Here is a 16907-nt window from a genome sequence, read left to right as displayed (position 1 = left end):
CTATCTGAAAGACTGTCTTGTGAATGGGGCAACCAATTCATTCTGTGCCTCTCTTAGGAAGATGGCATAAACCCAAAACACAGAAACTAGAGAGGCCTGTTGGCCCGTGAGATGCAGAACCTTCTTTCTGACTCAAAGTGGTCCAGTCATAGAACTTGATAATTTAAGAAGAAGAAAATGAGTGTTCCATCACTGGAGGCATTCAGGTATTTTCTGGATAGACATTGGAGAGGAAATTTCCACACTGGGTGGGAGGTCAAGATGACATCAGAAGTCCCTTTCAACTACTAAACAGTTCTGTGATTCAGATATGAGTCACAGAATTTGGAGATGATTCTACAACCAGGGATGGCCCCTACTGGCTAGAAAAAAATCCATGGAAAATAGGACATGATGTATATTTGTCCAGAGAGTAGCATGGTGGGGAGGAAAGAGCATGGGGTTTGGCCTTTGAGTCCGGCTGTTCTGTTTACAGGTTGTGTTAATGAACAAATCACTTAACCTTGCTGGGCCTCTAATACCTCATATGTAAGTGGAAACAACAAAATGAATATTTTCACAAAGATTAAATAAATAAAAGCACTTATTCAACAAACATTTATTGAGCACCTACTATGTGTCAGGTACTATACTGGGTGCTAGGGATAATAGTGGTGAATAAAGCAGACATAGTCCCTGCCCTGCTTTGAATTGCTTCTGGAAAATGGGATGAAGCCACAGCAGAGAGGCTATAAGTAATAAGCATGTTTAATTCTGACCTCCTCTCCCTTTCCTCCCTGAAAGCCAGCAACCAGTGTAGAATGGGAGTATTGGTTATCGCCATTGGAGCTGGCACATTGCCTTTCTTGTGCTATGTGCACTATTCCAAATGTTTTTACATATATATGTCATGCAGTCCCCTCCACTAACCTAGGGAGTCTGCATCATTTGCTCTTTTCATCTTATGGATGAGAGGGCCAAGCCCAGGGAGGTTAGGGAATCTGTCCAGGTCACTTAGCTAGTGTTTGGTAGAGTGAGAATTCACTCCAGGCTATCTCTTCAGAGTTCATGCTCCTGGAGCCATCATCATCTTCTGGAACCCTGTAGATTGATGTAGGAAGAGCTAAGGAGTGTCTGTCCCAAGGGGGGATTTGGGGAGGAGGGGACGCTGTGCATGTCCCCTTCTGTGTCCTTCTTCTGCAAAACTCTGCCTTCCAGAGGTGAGGCTAGTTGTGTGGCCCTCAGGACTCCATGATGCCATCTTGATATGATATTGAAGTAACTTTTGTCTGTTTCCTCTATGGGACCATGAGCTCCTTGAAGGCAAGTACCTCTCTATTTCATCTTCCATGTCTAACATTCAGCCACTCATTTCTTCATTCATTCAGTAGCTATTCATTGAGCACCTACGTGTGCTGAGCACTCTTGTAAACACCGAAGATTCAACAGTGCACCAAACTGAGAAAATTTCTACCCCCACAGAACAGTGTTGTGTATTGGTTAACAGCAGGGACCCTTGACCAGGCATGGCTCCACCACTTACCATGGGGTGATCATGGGCAAGCTACTTAACCTTTCTGTGTGTCCCATAAGTAAAATACATAGTGTGATAGGTAGTGATAAGTGCTATGGAAAGAATTAAGGCCAAAGAGCTGGGGATGGGAAAAGACTGGAGATTGGTTCTGGAAGCTGGTAAGTAGATTTCCACAAATGTTTGCCAGCTGAAACCACTGACCTGAACTGCAACTTGGACATAAAGGGAGATGGCAGTATAAAGACCAAGAGAATTGGGGCGCTGGCCCTTCAGAATGAGCTCATGGGCACTGCAAGCAGTTGCATAATGATCGTGTAAAAATATAGCCCTCGAGTAATCTCTGTTCCTCCCAGCTGTCTTCCCTGCTGGGCAAGACCAGAGGGGAGGCAGACTGGGGACCAGCCCTGCCTGATGACTCACTTATTCCTACACGCACTGCACTGCCAGGCTGGGCCGACACTCCCAGCCACAGTCACCCAGACCTGAGCCATCACCAAGCAGGTCATACAGTCCTCCGGATTGGAACTGCCAGGTGAAAACATCCTCAGGCATCACCCGGACCCACAGCTGCCCCAGGGGCAGGCATGTGCTCACACACTCTTATGTATTCTCACTCGTCACAGCCTCGTGCACACGCACTCACGTGCACATGCCCACACACAGTCATGCAGGCACGTGCCCTCCCTGGCTTACAGAGCCCAATGGAGGCTCACCCCCACCCTCAAGCTCACGCACTTGCCAGGCTTCTTCCTCTTGCACACTCAGGCTGTCTTAGCTCCATGGCTCCATCATGCACCCCCTTCCACTAGACATGTTTTTAGAGATGGACAGACTTGCTTGCTCTCCCCTTCCCTCTTTAGGTCTCTTTTTCTTCCACAGCCACACCCCTTCTCATGCACACATACAGACAGGCTGGCATACTCCTTCCCTCCCATTCTGTGCCCCGTCCCCAGGCCCCCAGTTACGCATCATTCCCAGGTACCGCAGCCGGCACTGGGTGTGTCCCCCGGTGCCTCCTCCACTCTGTCACACACACACATTTATTTTTCTTCTTCCCTCATGCGCACTTTTTCACATGGTCACCCTCCTTTTCTTTTTTTCATTCTCCCTTGCTGGCTCGCTTATTTGCTCACAGTCACCCAAACACATTTATACACACTCCCCCTCTTCTGCGCGTAGGTGTTCACATTCGCAAGAAACCAGGCAACCCTGCCGATGCTGGGGCCTCCGCTCCTTCCCCAGCCAGCACCACTGCAGGCCTAGCCTGGGACCAGCAGCTTCTTCAGGGATACAGGGCAGAGGAGGGAGGTAGATAGGCAACAGCAGGTACAAGTAATGGCACAACACCACCAGTGTGTCTCCAGTGGGCAGGGTCATGGGCAGGCCTGCTCCTAACATTTGCAGGGATCGAAGCCAGGCTGCAAATGGGGCCCTGAGTGTTGCATCACCCCGCCGCTCAGTCCTACACTGCAAGGGCCCCTGTGTACATGTATGTGGGCATGTCAGCCTGTGCATCTAAGCGTGGTCCACACCCCACCCTTGGCCACCTTTCAGACCTAAAGATCCCCAAGCAGGAGGCCATGTCTACCCTCAGAAGGTGCAGGCTTTAGGCCCCTTGGGCAGGGAGCTCTGGAGCCGCAGTAGCCAGAGCATGGCCTGGAAAGGGGAGCATGTGCACGCCTCCTGCACCCTGTGGACTTCTCACCCATGGGGAGTGACACAGCCAGAGTAGAGGGAGCTAGGGCCCCAGTCTAAGGAAAACACTGCTTTTGGGAACAGGTTGCTTCCAATGCCCTCCTATGGCTGGCAGCTGACCAGAGCCACGATATCACTGCCACCCTGAGATTTTAGTATGTCACAATTAGCTGGCTGTATGCAAGGTTGTGAGTAGACACTGAAGCCTGAGTAGTCCATTGTCCATTTGGTAAGAGCAGCTGGCCTGTTGGGCGACTCTCTACCTAAGCCCCAGTGCTTTGAATTCTACTCTCCACCGGCCTTAGGCTTTATATCATCATGGGTATCAAGTGGACCCTTCTCTCAGAGGGACAAGGTCTAGGTTTCAGCAAGATGCCACTGCCCATCAGGGGTAGCCTTTTATGAAGTAAAGAGGAGGCCTGTATTGAGGAAACCTTTGCTGTCCTCACCCTGCAGCTACTCCTCCTGGCCATCAGGGAGGTTAGGTCATAGCTTTCATGGCCGCGCCACTGCAACACAGATAAGCTCTTATGCCAGAAGCCAACAAGGGCCCATTGAGAAGTCAACCTACCCTTTTATCAGTTTGACAAGTTTTTGTTGAGCATCTACTCTGTGCCCAGTGCTGTGTCAAGCACTGGTGATACAGTGAAAGACAGACCTGGTCCCAGCTCTCAAAGAGGACAGGACTCCATGGAAGGGTGCACCAGTAATGTAATCCTATATTGGGGACTCGTTGAAGGCTTCCTGGAAAAAAAGACCTTTAAACTGTGACCTGAAGGATGAGTAGGGTCCTGGTTCATGTTTTTGGGAACTAACTATCAAAGCCTTTTAAGGAACAAGTTAACCTAATAATGTGCCTTGTCCCTCACCTGCCAACCCCTGTTCTCACAAAGCCCCCCAGTCTGGTGTCTGGCACTGGTTCAAACTGGTCTGGGGGCAGGTGCAGGAGCTCAAAAGAATACATGTAGAGCAGACAGACCCGGAGATAGTATTATTGCTGAGATGTCACTTGTGTCTGTCAACACTCAGCAGCTTAGGTTCTGTAGACTTTTATTTCTCTGTTTAATGGGTAGTTTTGTTTCCACTCAAGACTTTTAATGCATTTAGGGGTGTTTATTGTGGCTGATGGTACACTGACTTGTCTTTGACTTGAGTCTTTGGAATGGAAATTAAAAAAAAAAAAAACACCATTTAGATGTGCTAAGAACTCTAATTGGACAGCATTCTGTAACGACTCCATTGTATTGAGAAAGAAGTGTCAAGCCAGGTACACACTAGTCAGCAGTGGTAGAGGTTAACTGTTCTCAGACACCAGGACAGTTATGGAGGCAGCAGCCCAGGTAGCTGGGTCTTGGGATTCTGTGGGGAGGCAAAGAGACCTGGGTTCAAATCCCAGCTCTGCCACTGACCAGTAGCATGACCTCAGGTAAATTATCTGACTATTTTGAGTTCCAAACTCGCCACTAAAATTAAGGTGATAATATGATAAGATCTTCACAGAGAATTGGGGGATGATTAAATGAGTCAATGCATGTAAAGTGCTTATTACCCAGTGCCTGATAAATCGTAGGTCATAATGATGGTGATGAGTGTTCCAGAATATGGGGTGTGAACAGAAACCCCTTTGCATGTTCCCAGAGCTCAGGTATCAAGTCCCAGGCCAGTCCGTCAGCAGCAGAGTGTACAGTATAGCTTCCTGGCTGTCATGACTCCCCACCACAGCCCTGGGACCTCACAGAACCAACACAGACACATGCGGGAGTGTTGTCTACTTACAAAGGCAGGTGGGAAGAGGAGCCAGAGTTGCAGGACGGGGCAGTCATCCATTTTCCTTCACCAGGGGAGAAACAGTTCTATTCTAGGGAGATACCTGGATGTGTGAGGAAACTAGAAAGAGAATCTTTGCAACTGGAAGAAAGGCCATCTGATCGAGTCCTCTGCCTCCACAGAGGTTGATGTTAAAGCCCTTTCAGACAAATGGGTATCCATCGTATTCTTGAACATGCAGTGACAGATGCTGTCACCCTTCTCTTTGGTCTGGCCAGGGACTAATCACCCTAGCTCTCAGGAAGTTCTTTATATCTTTAAAAAAACTCAGCTTTTCATTTAAGCTTATTTCTCCTTTTCAGGTCTCAGCACCTGTTTTTTGTCACTCTGTTGCTATCTAACAAATTGTCTCAACCTTAATGGCTTAAAACAATCATTTTATTTGTTCACTATTCGGAGGGTCATGCAGGGCTCAGCTGGATGGTTCTTCTGTTCTGTGTGGCATCAGCTGAGGTCACTCACTCACCTGTGTTTATCTGGTGCTGGACTGGGATAGAAAGTCCAGAAAAGCGTTTCTTACACATCTGGCACCTCCATGCTCCTCCATTTGGCCTTTCTGTCTGTGCAACCAACTTGGACTTCCTCACAGCATGGTGGTCTCAAGATAAATAGGCTTCTTATATGGCAGCTGATGTCCAAAGAGTGTTCCAAGAGGGTCAAAAACAGAAGTTTTAGGTCTCTGAAGGCCCAGCCTCAGAAGTTACATGGTGTCACTTCGCCACATTTTATTGATCAAAGCCCATCACAGGGCCAGCCAAGATTCAAGGGGAGGGAAATCTGTTTCACCTTTTGATAGGAGGAGTGCAGAGAGTCTGTGGACATCTTTAATCCAACAGAGCTTCCTCTTTATAAACCTTCACATTCTTCATAATCCTAGCTGCTTCTTCCCCTAAATTTTCCTTCCTTCCAACTCCATCTCATGTCCCATTCTTTTCCCCCCAGCTTTCCATTACTTAAGCCACTCACCCTTTAAAGGCATGGGGTTATTTCTGGGCTCTCTACTTTGTTCCATTGATCCATATGTCAGTTTTTATGCCAGTACCATGCCTTTTGATTGCTTTGGCCCTATAGTATAATTTGATGTCAAGTAGCATGATTCCTCCAAGTTTGTGCTTCTTTCTCAAGATTGGTGTGGCTATTTAGGGTGGTTCCATATAAATTTTTGGAATATTTGTTCTAGTTGTGTGAAATATTCCATTGGTATCTTGATAGGAATTGTGTTGAATCTATAGATTGCTTTGGGTGGTATGGACATTTTAATAATGTTAATTCTTCCTATCCATAAACATGGTATATGCTTCCACTAGGTCTTTTACATCCTTGGTTAAATTTATTCCTAGGTAGATGTGCTCTCTCTTTTTCTAGAACATGCCTGCACCTTTCCTCCCTCTTTCCTGTCTCTCCAGGCAAGTCTGTCTCTCTCTCCCTCTCCCCTAAGCTCCAACAGCCTTTCTTTTGCCTCTGTAACTTGTTTCCTGAGCTCATTTCTTCTACCTCTGTGACTTCTAAATAAACTTTCTCCTACACTTTGAGTCTGGACTCTGAATTTTTTCTTAGCCAGAACTCAGGTACGGAGATTGCTGAACTGAGGTCTAACACCCAGTACCATTTTGCTGCCAATACTTCCAAAGGCCTTCCCGTGGCTTCTGCCTGACACCTTGTATCTGGTGGATGCTTCTCCCCACAGCGAGGGGAGCTTGAAAGTAAAGAGTTAATCCCAGCAGAAAGGGGAAAAGAGAAGACAAAAAGTCTGGAAAGGAGATCCGGCCTTCATGAAGCGCGCCCAGGTGGCCATAGGTCTCCTATATCACATCCCCATCCAGGGCCCTCTGCTCAGGCCGCAGACAATGCCTCTTCTCAGGGAAGAAATACATGGCCACCGCCACGAAGCTCACAGTGCCTGGCCTTTCCACTCCCCTCTTCCTGCTGGGCCTTCGAGGGCAGCTCTGCAGGAGGCTGGGAGCGGGTACCCGGATAGAGCCATGCCTGGTCCCCATGGAAGGAGGGATACTGCTGGGGATTCAGCCTCCAGGGACTGGGCTCTCTGGTCCTGAGAGACAGGAACTGGCTCTGGGTGAGGCCGCGCTAAGATGCTGAGAACTGGTTGCACAAACTCAGTGGTCCCAGGACTGAGAAAGTGAAGGCGCCCTCAGAGAAGATGGTGGTACTCTAGCATCTTTCACTTTTATAGGAAGGCATTTACCAGCTACAGTGTCAGGCTGTTGTTGGTGACCTGGTTTATTAAACCCCCTTGAATTTCTTGCTATATCGCCAATGGCCTTGGAACCCCTTGGCCTACAGCCACAGCATCCGATGTATGACAGGTGAAAGGTGAGGCTGGAGTGTGTGAGTGCGGGAGGCAGCAAGGGGTCCCCAGAGGGGAAACAGAGCCAGCGTCAGGGAGCTGCTGGCCAGATGTCCACTTCCCAATCCCCACAAGAAGGCCTACTCAGTGATAGGCCTTATTTTTAAAAATGTATTCCTAGGTGGGGGGTTTTTTTTATGCAATTGTAAATGGGATTGTTTTCTTAGCTTTCCTTTCTGATAGTTCATTACTGATGTATAAAAATGCAACTAATTTCTGGATATTTATTTTGTATCCTACTACTTTGCTGAATTCATTTATCAGTTCTGATAGTTTTTAGGTGTAATCTTTAGGGTTCTCTATATATAGTATCATGTCATCTAAAAATAATGAGTTTTATTCTTCCTTTCCAATTTGGATGCCTTTTATTTCTTGTTGTTGTCTGATTGCTGTGACTAAGACTTTCAGTACTATTTTGATTAAGAGTAGTAAAAGCTGGCCCTGGTCAGGAAGCTCAGTTGGTTGGAGCATCCTGATAGGCCAAGGTTGCAATCCCTGGTCGGGGCACATGCAAGAGACAACCAAGGAATGTATAACAAAGGAATGTGGAACAACGAATCACTGTCTATCTGTATCTCTCTCTCTCTGTCTCTCTCAAATTTAGAAGAAAAAAAAAGTGGTGAAAGAGGACATCCCTGTCTTGTTCCCGATCTTAAGGGAAACGCTTTTAGTTTTTGTCCATTGAGTATGTTGGCTGTGGGTTTGTCATATATGGCCTTTATTACATTGAGGCATGATCCCTCTATTCCCACTTTGCTGAGAGATTTTATCATAAATGGGTGCTGGATTTTATCAGATGCTTTTTCTGCATCTGTTGATATGATCATGTGATTTTCATCCTTCGCTTTGTTTATATGGTGTATCACACTTATTGATTTGCAAAATATTGTATCAGCCTTGCACCCCCAGAATAAATCCCACCTGATCATGGTATGTGATCTTTTTAATGTATTATTGGATCTGGTTTTCTAATATTTTGTTGAAGATTTTAGCATCTTTGTTCATCAGGGATATTGGCCTATAATTTTCTTTCTTTGTATCTGGTTTTGGAATTAGGATAATGCTGGCCTCGTAAAATGAACTTGGGAGTGTTTTCTTCTCTCGCATTTTTTGAAACAGTTTGGTAAAATTCACCTGTGAAGCCATCTGGTCCAGGACTTTTGTTTGTTGAAAGTTTTTTTTATTACTGCTTCAGTTTCTTTGGTTGTAATCAGTCTGTTCAGATTTTCTGATTCTTCCTGATTCAATTTTGGAAGATTATATGTTTCTAGGAATTTATCCATTTCATCCAGATTATCCAATTTATTGGCATATAGTTGTTAGTAATATTTTCTTACAATCCTTTGTATTTCTTTGGTGTCAGTTGTTACTTCTCCTCTTTCATTTCTGATTTTATTTATTTGAGTCCTCTCTTTTTTCCCTTGATGAATCTGGTTAAAGGTTTGTCAATCTTGTTTATCTTTTCAAAGAACCACCTCTTGCTTTCACTGATCTTTTGTATTGTTTTTTTAGACTCTATTTCATTTATTTCCACTCTCATCTTTACTATTTCCTTTATTCTACTCACTTTGGGCTTTGTTGTTCTTTTCTTAGTTCCTTTACGTGAAAAGTTAGATTGTTTATTTGAGATTGTTCTTGTTTCTTGAGGTATGCCTGTAATGCTATGAGTTTCCCTCTTAGGACTGCTTTTGCTGTGTCCTATAGGCTAACAAAATTTTAAATGAAATATATTCTATCCTTCTCCCTTGACAAATATTCCTTTGTAAGGAGCTTGAAAGCCAGGTTCAGATTTAGAATTCTGACTTCTCAGAGTTCTGCACCAAAATACAGAGCCTAAGGAAAGGCAGTCCCCCAGGACCCCTGGCTCTGTCCACCATCACAAGGGCCCTCATGCACTTTTTTGTGGATGGGTACCCCAGCCCACACATCCAAGCTGAGAGATAAGCAGGGACCAAAGCATGCTGGGCCTTTATTGTTGTCCATGGCAGAATTTTGGTCTTTATCCTAAGAACAAGGGGAAGCCATTGAATTAAACTAAAGCTGGGGCTCAGATTTTTTTAAGGCAACTGTGGGTCTTTAGTATGGGAAGGGCCCTTGAAGATCCTGTGTCTCATTCAGTTTACAGAAGGCCTCTGAGATCCACAAAATCAGTGAGATGCCCAGGGTCACTCAGCCCTCTAGAGGCAGAGCTCAGCTGCCACTTTGCCGACATTGTGACGCTTCAGGTTGTAGAAGGACATTTGAGGGTGGCAGCCTCTGGAGGCTTGGGATTTGTTGGTGCTACTGTCCTGGGGTGGGGGAGAAGTCCTCAGGTCACTCTTGCTTATCTCTTATCACCTGGACTCTTCTAGACAGATCTCTGAGAGCACTTACCAGGACTCACCAAAGAACCCCAAGCCAGGACCCTGCCTTCTGCTTCCATTGGGCCTCAGACCTTCAGATCCCCACTGTGAAACTTCCCATGCTGCCTTAATGGGCGAGAACTGAACCAGAGGGTTAAAGACCTGAGTGCCAATCCTGGTTCTTACTCTCTGGGACCTCAGTTTCCTCACCTGTGAAATGGTAAGATGGAACAAGATGCCCTCTAAAGTCTATCCCTTCCTCCCCAGCGATTGTGTTTAAGTCTTGAACACTTGAGACCTCTGGTACCCCATCGCCCCAGGGCCTCTCTGTGGGTTCTTTAAGTTCTCAGTGCGGGGGAAGGAGGATGCTGCGCCCTCAGAGTTTCATTGACCCTTTTGCCCTTGTGCTTCTGGGCCTTCGCCCCAGAGAGGCATAAAGAATTGGGCCTTTGTTTGTAACAACAAAGCTGTTTGGTTCTGTTTCAGATAGAACCATTTTATTATATCCCATCCAAGAGTACTTGAGTTGCATTTTGTTTTGAAAGCTTGTTAGCATTCTGGTTTTAAATAACTGGCAGAGACAAAGCTGCCCCACTTCTGCCACCCCCAGTCCATGCCCACTCCATCCATGATTCCAGTAGCCAGCCAGCAGCCTCAAAGCCCCTACCCACATGGGGACGAGGACCCATTGTCCTCCTGGGGGGCCCACCTGGCAGATGAAAGGGAAGTCCTTACTGGTGCCTCTGCCTCAGCTCCCTTTTCCTTCCCCACTTCCCCTCTCTAAATTCTGGCTACAATTTAGTGAGCATTCACATGTGCTGGGCACCAAGCTAAGCTCTTTACATGTTTTACCTTATGGTATCCTAATTCAAGAGACACGTCATATATCTCTTGTCCAGGGGAGAGATTAAGTCATTTATCCAAGGTAGGTAGTAAATGTAAATGGCAAAGTTAGGCCTCAAACCTGGCTTTGTGACTTCAAAGCTTTTGCTGTGAGCCACTACCAAAAGCTTCCTCCTTGCCCTGGCTGGGTGGCTCAGCTGGCTGGAGCTTCGTCCCTTATACCAAAAGGTTGTGGGTTAGATTCCCAGTCAGGGCACATACCTAGGTTGCGGGTTCAATCCCTGGTTGGGGCATGTACGGGAGGCAACTGATCAATGCTTCTCTCTCTCTCTCCTTCTCCCTCTCTCTTCCTCTCTCTAAAAAAATCAATAAACGTATCCTCAGGTGAGGATTAAAAAACAAAAGCTACCTCCCTGGAAACAAAGCCACTTGGGGGAACAGGAAGAACTGCAGTACAGCCTTGCAGGGTGAGGTCTAGAGATATTTCTTGTGACTTGGAAACCTGCCTATCGAGAGCACCCACACGCGGCTCCCATTCTTGCCTCTCAGCCTGCCCCCTTCCCTAGTGCAGCATCTCAGGTGTCTGCGAATAGCATTCAGCCCCCTGACCTGCAGCTTCCCCCTCTCCAGACTGAGCACCCGACACACTTGGTTCCCATCATCTTGGTCCCGATCTACCTTTTCTCTGCCGGCCCCCGCCGGGGTGGCAGGGTGATAGACTGTGCCAAAGAGAGAAAACCTGACCCCTCCGTCCTGGAATGGGCTGAAGCTCCTCAGGCTGACTTCTCCCAACAAGGAGGAGGAAAAGCAGCGGAGCCGGCCTGGGGTGGGCAGCATGGAGTCTGTTAAGAGGACAGATCCTAGGCCTGGCCAGGTAACTTACTTGGTTAGAGTGTCGTCCCGATACACCAAGGTTGCGGGTTCTATCCCCAGTCAGGGCACATACAAGAATCAAGCAATGAATGCATAAATAAGTGAAACAAGAAATCAATGTTTCTCTTTCTCTCTCCCTCTCCTCTCCCTCCCTCTCTCTAAAATAAATAATTAAAAATTTTTTTAAAAATAAAGATGATGTGGAGTAGAGAGAATACCTGAGTTAATCACCTAGTATGTTGGTTAACAGTATAGGCTCAGGAGACAGGCTGCCTGAGCTCTAGTCTTAGTTTACCCATTTATTAGCTGACCTTGGCCAAGTGACTTGACTTTCCTGTGCCTCGGTTTCTTCATCTGTAAAATGAGAGTAAGAATAGCACCTACACTCTAGGATTGTTGTGAAGACTAAACGTGTTAATATATGTAAAGCACTTAGAGCAGTGCCCAGCACATGGTAAGTACTCATTATGTGTTAGCTAATAGTGGTCGTGGTAGCAGCCAACGTCCTGGCTCTGCCATTGGCCGGCTGTTGACCTTGAGCATCTACTTCCCAACTCTGGGCCTCAGTTTCCCCATCTGAGAAATAAGCAGACTAGCCCAGATGCCCCTCAGGGCCTGTCAGGCTCCGATGTTGTTGTTTCTAGAAGCCTAGGCAGGACTGAATGTGATGTTCTGTTGGTCTGGGCCCCCTGAGACTGTGTGGTCATGGCTGAGAGGTCACCCTGGCCATGTTTGGGAAGGGATGAAAAGCTGAATGGGGCAGAACCAGCCTCCCTGCTCGCATAAACAGGAATGGGCTGGGCCAGCCCTCCGTTCCAGTTCCGGTGTTCTGGTGGGCTGGCAGCTGGCAGCTCCAAGGATGAGTCACTGGCAGCAGTGGCAGCCATGGGTTCTCCAGCTCAGGTGGTGCCAGCCCTGGGCACACAGCAGCTGCAGAGTTTAATGGTGAGATTCAGGTGCTAGGTGACAGGAGAGGGATCATAGTATTCCCACATGCCCCAGGTAAATCTGAAGGCCATCTGCCTGCAGACTTTTCCCAGGGTCCCTAGAGTTTTGGCCTGGGATCTGGAATTCCTGTCTTCCAGGACCTCTTCCCTCCATACCGTATGGCCTTTGAGGAGCCATCAGCTGGGGATCGGGTGTAAAAGCTGTACCACCCTCACCCCACCCAGCTGGTTATGGTTCAGCGCTCCCCCAGATACAAGGACTCCCTCCATCTCTCCCAGGCTCTCACCATCTCCCAGCTGTTGCTGCAGTGACCCTTTCCGAAAAAGCAATATGGCAAGAATGGAAGGATCACTTGGTGTCAGGAAGCCCTGGGTTCGAATGTCAAGTCTGCATGTACTTGAGCAAGCCATTTAACCTCCCTGAGCCTCGATCCCCACGCCTGGAAAATACCCTTCACGCTGTGCAAGAGGCAAGCATGTGAGGAGCTGGCGTGGTGTTAAATCACTGTCAGCAAGCTGCCTCTGAGTCAGGGTTTCGTGCGTGGCAAAGCAGCTATCTCGCTGTGAACTATTGAAAAGCCAGCCCTTGACACAAGCAGCCGCCTCTCACCAACAAAACGGGGCTGATGATGATAATATCTACCTCATAGGGCTGACGAGAGAAGGAAATGCAACTGCGCTTACAGGGCACTTTGGGAACTGCATAGAGCCTGCCCAGCATGATGGCATTGTCGTTCCCAAAGCAAGATAGTGAGTGGACTGGTGAGCAGGGCAAGGAGAAGCACTGACGTCATCTCTGGGCTTGGGACCGAGGCCAGCGGGACACATGGGCCCAGGTCTGCAGCGTCCATGCAGGCAAGGACTGTTTTGGGCCTATCCCAGTCCTTGGCACAGTATATAATTGGTGCGCAATAGATGTGTATTGGACTCACGCAAATGAGCAGAGAGTGAAGTCAGCCCAGTTCGTCCCCTCCCCCCCTTCCATTCTCTCTGAAAAGCAATGGAAAAAATATCCTCGGGCGAGGATTTAAAAAAAACAGCCTCCACCTTTGACTCTGAGATGTGCATACAAGGGCCCCACCAGCCTCCAGTTTTTCTTTCCCGCAGGTTAACCTGCCTCTTTCATATGCAAAAGTAACTGTCATACATCACCAGGGGGCCGTCTTCTGAGTGGCTGTGCTACAACTGGGTGGGTCTCAGAAAGCCATGCACTCTCTGAATCTCAGATGTCCTGACAAGTGAATTTTTTATCTTTTTGAGATTTTTTTTAAATTTTAGTGTAGTGGGTATACCATCTTATATTGGTTATATTAGTTCTAGGTGTACAACATAGTGATTCAACATTTTTATATCTTACAAAGCAGTCACTCTACTTTAGTAATTATCTGTCACCGTGCATACTCTTCACAATATTGACTATATTCCCCTTCCCCTTTTCACGCCCCCCACACCCCCTCCCTTCTGGTAACCATCCCTTTGGTCTGTGTTTCTATCCACTGAGACGGGACAGGTGGGAGTCAGGTCCCAGAACCTGGGTATATTAGCTAGGCCTCATGGTATCTAAACTCAGATCCATGATCTCTTTTTAAAAATATTGTTTCTCACTAAGAACAAATATATGTGTGTGTATATATGTACATATGTATATATTCATACACATATGTATTTATATATGTATGTATGTATGTATTGGAGGAAATCTAGACTAAACAATGAAAAAAATCACCTCTAATTTTACCATCTTCCAAAGAACTATCATTGTTAATACCTGGCTTCTGCTCTTCCCATTAACTGAGTACATTTATGGAGCACCTACTGTGTGCCAGGCATTCGCTGTGTTGCAAGGCTCTGCAAGCACCATCTCATGTTAGTCTCTTGTCTTACATCACATATACTCCACCTTTTTATATGCATATTTATACTTTCTTAATTTTTAAGGCCAAGGGATCAATCATACTGTTTTTGTAACCTTGCCTTTCTCACTCCATAGCATTGAAATTTCTTTCCATGTTATTAAATATTCATCTACAGAGTCATTTATAACAGCAGCATGATGTTTTATTGCAGGCGAGTTCCATGCTTCTCAGACTGGGGTGCATGTACCCCTGAGGGCAAAGCCACAGGATAAATGTAGCACATTCTCCTGAAGCATAAATTTGATTCGAAGCTTTGGGAAGGGAAAAAAACACATTATGTTAATATCAAAACAAGTGCATATATACTGTAGTATAAAACAAAGAGCACCCATGAATTTTAAAATAAAGCAGAAAAGTTCAAGACTGGGTGAGCTTGTTATTCCCCAAGACCCAAGTCCCCTGTCCTAAGATGGCAGGAACGTCTCAGAAGCACTGAGTTCTAGTTCACGCTCCTCTTTTTACAGATAAGGCACCTGAGGCCCAGGGAGAAGAAGGGATTGTCCAGAGTCCGCAGCATGTGTGTTGCAGAGCCAAGCCACATGCCCCCTGGCCTGTACCCCTCCCAGCCTTCCATATTTGGCAGCATCCCTCCACTGCTTTTTCAGAGGGTGTGGGTGGACCTTGCCACTTGAGTAATCAACCCTCTGCTTATCTGTAGTGGAAACTCTTGGCTTCCTGCATGATCCATCTCTAAGCAGCAGCATTTTTTTTCTGAGCTGTGCGCTCCTGTGGTTAATAACTGTAGTCTTTATGGGCAAAGGTGGATGCCCTCCCCTAGCCCCCATGGACTCAGCAGCACTTAGGTTTTTCAGGTAACACACTGTATTGTAAACATGTACCCGCTGGTCTGTTTTACTCAGGAGAGTGGGAATCCTGTATAATCATTATTATAATCTGACTTTATCAAGCACCTTTGAGGTGCCAGGTGCAATGCCGGGCATTTTATCTATAGTCTTCATAACACCTTTTCAAAGTATGTATGATTGTCCCCACTTATCAGTAAGAAAACTGAGCAAAAGATGATCACATATGCATCGTCACTCGCTCATTTAGTAAGTATTTGCTGCAGGCTTACATGCCAGGACTTGCATTAAATGCTGTAGACGGTCATGATGAGCAAAATGGATACCACTCCTGCCCTTACGGAACTTACAGACAGTGGGGGAGACGATATTCAACAAATAATTTTACAAACTGTCGTGAGTGTAATGTAGCTCAGAGCCCATCCAGCTACCTCGGTTTAAACCTACCTCAGCCACTTACTAGCTAGCTGACCTTAGGCAAGTCTGTTGACCTGGCTGGACTTCATCTTGGCCTTCTGTAAAAGGAGGATAATAGGAGTACCAACTTCACAGGAGTCCTATGAGGAGGGAGTAAATTAGCCAGCGTAAAGCACTCAGTGCAGGGCCTTGCACTTTCCAGGGGTATTGTTGCTACTGGCAGAATGAAGGAGAGGCATGGGGTGCCCGGCGCATATAATAGGAAGGGACCTAAGTCTGGTGACATCTGATTGAGTTCTACAAGATGAATCAGAGTTAACTTGGCGAAGTGCGGTGGGCAGGGGGAGGTGATGAGGGGGAGCAGGGTGTTGGAGGGATGTTCCAGGCAGAGGGAATAGCATGTGCAAAGTACAGAGAGTGGGCTCACCTGAGGAAATGCACAGAGTGTGGCTGGAACACAGCTGGTAGGGAGCCATAAAGGGTCAGCATCTGGAAAGGAGGAGCCTGTGGTGGAAATGCAGCTGTTTCCAGGACCTGCACTCTGCACGGCACTGTTGATCCAGGCCATGGGAGATGCTTGGTCAATGTCACGTGAGCGAGCAAGCAAGCACATGGACAAGCAACTATGCTGGCCTCATGTGGTCTTGGCTATGGGTGTTCTGTTGTCACCCAACCAGAAAAGGAGTACATTGTCCCATATACACGGTGATATGTGGACAGTTCCATTCCCACCGTCAAGCGGTACACATCCCTGTTGCTGGTCCCTCTCTTCTTGGCAGTAGACTGAAACATGTGGGTTTGGATGGGGACCTTCAGCATCTAGGACTCAGCAAGGTGACTGCTGGAATCCCTATCCTGAGGTCAGTGCCTCAGATCTAAGCCAGTGGTGTTCAGACTATTTTAGAAGTGGAACCCTGTGTTGAAATCATCTTAAAGGAAACCCGGTGTGTGGAACGGGGACAAGCAGAGCTTCTACAGCTGAGCCACAGGCCTAGGGACTCAGCACTTGGTAATGCCTGGTGCACCTGAGAAAATACTAGGGCTCCATGAAGCACAGTTACAAAACCAAGGGTTGAGCCCAACTCTCATTTTCCAGGTGGAAACTGAGGCCCAGAGAGGGCGTGACTCTCCCAAGGTCACACAACTAGGGACAGACCTAGAACTGAATTCCAGACATTTGATGACAATTTTACGACACCCAGATTTTCCTCCACACCACCCTGACCACCCCCACTCCACCCCAGTCTGGGTTCCCGAGCGTGGGGAGGAACTGTGGCTGTGATCTTGTCACATGTCCAGCCTCCAGCCGCAGTCAGGGCCCAGAGCACGAGAGTCAGAAATCCGGGGGGCAGGCGTGGGTGGGTTA

At 47.1% G+C, this 16907-nt stretch overlaps 1 protein-coding gene across 4 annotated transcripts in view; it reads left to right on the top strand.

Annotated features, from left to right (window-relative positions):
• PTPN5 (protein tyrosine phosphatase non-receptor type 5) overlaps positions 1–16907 on the top strand; it is a 46822-nt gene that overhangs the window by 15042 nt on the left and 14873 nt on the right. Inside the window, exon 3 of one of the 4 annotated variants that reach the window (XM_081153288.1) lies at positions 9752–9962. The exons of the other annotated variants lie outside the window; for them this stretch is intronic. The gene's annotated coding sequence lies outside the window, so the exon portion shown is untranslated. The remainder of the gene's footprint in view (positions 1–9751; positions 9963–16907) is intronic. 4 annotated transcript variants of the gene reach the window in all.

This window comes from Miniopterus schreibersii, assembly GCF_964146895.1.
Source record: "Miniopterus schreibersii genome assembly, chromosome: 12".
Classification (NCBI taxonomy): Eukaryota; Metazoa; Chordata; class Mammalia; order Chiroptera; family Miniopteridae; genus Miniopterus; species Miniopterus schreibersii.
Note: the sequence above shows the minus strand (reverse complement) of the source record. Positions and strands in the feature narration are given on the sequence as shown.